The 4,790-nt window shown below is 45.6% G+C and overlaps 1 long non-coding RNA gene across 3 annotated transcripts in view; it reads left to right on the forward strand.

The window, feature by feature from the left end:
- Window positions 1–1,648: 1,648 nt before the first annotated feature.
- LOC119354649 overlaps window positions 1,649–4,790 on the forward strand; it is a 4,594-nt gene continuing 1,452 nt past the window's right edge. Inside the window, exons 1-6 of one of the 3 annotated variants that reach the window (XR_005171138.1) lie at window positions 1,651–2,084; window positions 2,565–2,639; window positions 3,134–3,338; window positions 3,511–3,636; window positions 4,096–4,286; window positions 4,695–4,774. This is a non-coding gene — a long non-coding RNA (uncharacterized LOC119354649). Of the gene's footprint in view, window positions 2,096–2,564; window positions 2,640–3,133; window positions 3,339–3,510; window positions 4,287–4,694; window positions 4,775–4,790 lie in introns of all 3 variants that reach the window. The other 2 variants (XR_005171137.1, XR_005171136.1) reach the window with 2 other exon arrangements.

The following is a 4,790-nucleotide window of genomic DNA, read 5'->3' on the forward strand; positions in this document are numbered from 1 at the left end:
CTTCCATTGACGAAGAGCACTGCACTGTCATGAGTGCGGTGGTAGAGAAGGTTCAGTCCGATAAAAGCGGACTGACTGAAGTCTGTGCTAGCCTCTTAACAGGCTTTGAGGTAAGTAATCAATTTATAAGAAAATGCTATAGCATAGACAGTAGCCCCTGATGCTCTATTGGCGTTCGCAAAGAAAGGCCGAACAGAGGATCAAATAATAATCACAGGAGTCTAATCAGAATGTGTCTTATGTGAATAAGCAGGCTTCGCTGCTGGCCGCTGCCGCTCGCACTGCGGAGGTCTCCGCACTGAAGCGGGACCTTGAGCAGTCCGAAAAAGAGCTCGGCCTTACCAAGAGGCAGCTCGAAAAGAACAAAGGTAAGTAATACCCGTCCGTATATTGATAAGGAATAAAAAAGAATGTGGTTGTTAAGTCACATGATCATCATGAATTTTGCTAGGGGCCACGACCGAAGTGGCGGCCCAGAAGGAGGCGATGTACGAGGCCGAAGAAAAAGCGGCCAAGGAGCGCACCGAGCGCGAGAAGCAAGAGGCTCGAGTCGGCGAGGTGCAGTAAGAGCTACAGCATTTCGTCAAAAAATACGTGTCCTTGGAGTGTGACTCTAAGACGCAAGGGTCTGAGCTTGCGAAGGCCCTTGAGAATGCAAAAGATGCCAAGGCCGAAGCCCACAAGGCCCTTCCGGAGGTTCGGGCGGTCCAGAAGATAGCAGCGGTTAAGGAATTCATTATGCAAAGCAAGCATGTGAAGGAAACTTTCCTTTTACTTATCCGAGTTTGGAGCTCTCCAGGAGCGTTCGTAGATCTTCCCTGCAGTGTGTCCGATGTCACGGAATTTAACCGGGCCGAGGAAGGGAGCTCGATGGAGAAGTTGTTCTGGTCTCAGTATACTGGGACCGAACATCCGATGCCCTTGAGCGACTAGTTGAAGCAATTGGTCGGGCTCCACAAGGTGGCCGAACAGGCCATGAAGGGCCTCATAGTCCGGATGTGGCCTGGCGAGCCCCTGCGTGGCAGCTACTTCGGCCTGGTGAGGCGGCTTGTGAATGTCTACCCACGGCTTGAAGTCATAAAGCGGTCTGTCTGCATTGAGGGTGCGCGCAGGGCTTTTTCCCGAGAAAAAGTGCACTAGGCGAAGATGGACACCGAGAAGCTGGTGAAGGAGGGGCCGCCGGAGGGCAAGGAGCATCGCCGCCCCGAAAAGTATTATGACAGCGTCCTGAAGGGTGCCCGGCTTGTGGCGGAGGAATGTTCTAAGGATGTAATATTTGAATGAATCTACTCATGTGATCCTGTAATATGAAAACGAGTTCGTCTGCGCTATATACACTACACCATGACACCACAGAGACGACATGCATCTGTTGGTAAAAATGAGCAATGCCGACATTTTTTTTGTCCCAAACTATACCAACACATATTATGATAGTATTTATATAACCTCCTGACACATTATCTGTCGCTGAAGCACCAGCAAAGCACCGATGTAATTTCTATTGGCAGTTACAATCTTTACTGATTGTTTGTGTTTCGCTGATTCGTTGGGACACAAAAAGTGTCGGCTTTGTTTCCTTCCACCCACATCCATATGCGCGCGATGGAATCCATATGCGCGCGATGGAAAACACCCGAGTCGGACCAGACCAGCAAAAGAAAAGAAAAAACACACCCGTCCAACCCCCAATCTCACCCTTTTCTCTCTCACCACTCACATAGAACCCGTGCGCCACCGCCTCCGACCTAAACCTAAATCGACCGCGCCGCCGCCCCCGATCTGCGCGCCGCCGCCCGTCCGCTTGTTCCCTCGTGCCACATCAACTCCAACCCTGACCTTCCTCCCCGCAGGGCACCATCCACCCAGGAGCAGCAGCTCCATCCGTCGCGCTGAGGAGTAGCAGTGCCGTCAAGCGCCACCATACAGGAGCAGCAGCGCCTTCAAGCGCCACCGGACAGGAGCAGCAGAACCATCCACCAGTAAGGAGAAGCAAGGCCATCGGCCGCCGAGGATCCAGCGCTGGTTTTCCTCCACCTGTGGCCTCTGTTCCGGCTGATTTCCTTCCCTCCGCCCGGCCTGAGGTAAGCTTCTGGTATGTGAGTCCTTTCTCGTCACCCCTTCCTTGCCCCACCTCCAGATTCGGTCGCTCTAGGTGAGCTGGGTCAATGCTTTTCTAGTACGTGTAGGTAACTAACTAGATCCAGCCATGAATCGGCTGGCCTCTGGGTAAGTAAATCTATTGTTGTTCTTGTGCGTGCTTCATCCACAAATTTGTAGCATGTAACAATTTCCTGGCAGAGGCAGTACAAAGGAGAGGGATGAGTCTGTTAGAATTGCAATTACTTTTCCCGTTGTGAGTGGCATATTTTATTTTTCATTTATTTATTTCTTATTGCACGGGTGCCAGCTTCAAAGCCTTGTGGCTAAATCAGATTATGTGTGGGTCTATGAAGTCACAAATGTGATATGTATGTCCTAATTATGTACACATGTAGTGATGCGTCTATCAAAGAGAAGCATTTTTCAGTAATAATGTACTAACAATCAATCTTTATATGTAGGTGGTGGGGGCAAGTGAAGAATTTACATCGGTTCTGTTACAGGAACAGAGGATGGTCCTCCTAAGCTGCTTAATGGTACAACTTGTAATGTCATTATGAACATTGGATGCATTAGACTGTCATAATACCTAGTTTCTATCAAAAATTATCATAAGTAAGGGCACAATGTGGTGATAGTAAATCTGGTTCATGGAAGAACATTGAGTATTTGGTTTCTATATTTATATATGTATAGCAGCACCCTAATTATGCAAATAGTATCAAATCCCAAGCCTTAATCATGGCAACTAGTGGAAAATGTATGGTTTAGTTTGCAAGCACATACATGTGAATATTATCCCAGCAAGAATGCTAGCTGCTAGCATATATCTATCCCAGGTACTTTGCAGATAGGCCAGCGGCAAGCCTTGTTTCTTCTTTTTAGATTTTCCCTTGATATATTCTCCTTGTTGAACTAACAATTTTTGGCATCCTGTGGCATGCCACCATTCTGCTGCTTGGATCTTGGTTACAATTAAGATTCAGGAGATGACTCTCTTTTAATTGAATGATTTCCTTTTTGCGAGCAGATGGTTGCTAATGACAATGATTTATATTTCGATGATGATGACGGTGATGAGCCATTGATGCTCGAGGATGAAGCAGGGTTAGCCGAGGTCCTCGAAGCCTATCTCTGACGCTGATGGGTGGACCGCTCTGCTGCCTAGGCATGATCAGCCTGGGAAGTAGTATTAAGGACATGAGAAGCAATACTTGGCGCTGTTTGGTCTGAAGGTAAACAAGTTTCATGGTTTTTTCTATATCGTTGCTGCTGGGTAACCCTTGTACTAATTGAAAATGGCTTGTGGTACTATATGCATCATTTGTTTTGAAGCACATACATGTGAATTAGATAGATACATGTTTTTTCAAATATATATTACCAATTAATATGCCTGGTTTGTAGGTAGAGTTGGAATCCCTCTAGCCCAGCTCTAGGCAGGAGGTCGGTTGGAATTGGATCAGTATCAGGATTAGGAAGCAACCAAGTCACCCTTTTGATCAACTAAAATAGTAACAACAGTCAATGGTGGTAATAAACAACAACTTTCCTCCCTCTGGCCTTTCTGTATCATCGCATTAATTCTGGCCAGTTTATGGTCCGATGCAAGTGGCCTGACTATGTTTCTATTGTTGTTTAGTAGGGAACTAGGAATTGTGCGTAAATGCAGTTATCTTGTTTTGTTCTGGGCTTGTGATCCCTCTTTGACAAAGATGTTCTAATCGCTGTCGCAACCAAAAATGGAGTCCCATGCAAGCCACAACAACATCAATTATTCTTTCTTGCTTTTGTTTTCATCGTTTAAGCATTGTTTGTCCTGTTTACATTGATATATCAAACTGAATGCATCATTTTTGCTGGTTGCTCCTCTGAGGTTTTTATTGAATGATATCAATGTTGCTTGCTTATAGATTGAATTTCAGGTTTATTTATTGAGTAAGCAATCTAATCTGGTACAATAGAAATTACTCTTTACTTTGACGCTTGCAGACTTGTGACCATGAGGTCACGTGTTCAAGTCCTGGAAAGAGCCTCTTGTAGAAATGTAGGGAAAGGCTGCGTACAATAGACCCAAAGCGGTCGGACCCTTCCCCGGACCCTGCGCAAGTGGAGCTACATGCACCGGGCTGCCCTTTTGACGCTTGCAGACCATGTGATGTTGCTTGCTTATATATCAACAAGTGGGTATATTTATATTTCTTCTCTAATGCGCGTGTTCTAAGCCCTCCAACTAAATGAAGCTTTGTTGGTTGCTCATTTGAGGTTTTTGATTGTGTCATATCATCTTTTCGCGTAATGTGCTACTATATATGAGACCACCATTGCCGATATATATTGATTGTAGTAGTAGTTTTCTTATTCAGGCATTGTTCATCAAATCTACCAGTTCGGTCCAGGATAAAAAAATACTAAACCATGATCTAGTTGCTACTTGGTTGACACTAGACTAGATTGAATTAATGGAGGGTTTTTATAAATAAGTTATTCTTTTGCTTATAATCATCATGTGATCTTTCTTTCTTTTGCCACTTGATTGTATGTTTGACCTTGGAATAATATGGTATTTATTTTCCTTCTTGATTTGGTAGGCACACGGCTCCGTGGGCGAGGAGGATGACTGGGACCCCAACCCCAAGTCGACGACCCTGACCTCGACTTCCCACACAAGGTTGTGGCGCTGCTCC

This window comes from Triticum dicoccoides, chromosome 2A, assembly GCF_002162155.2.
Source record: "Triticum dicoccoides isolate Atlit2015 ecotype Zavitan chromosome 2A, WEW_v2.0, whole genome shotgun sequence".
NCBI lineage: Eukaryota > Viridiplantae > Streptophyta > Magnoliopsida > Poales > Poaceae > Triticum > Triticum dicoccoides.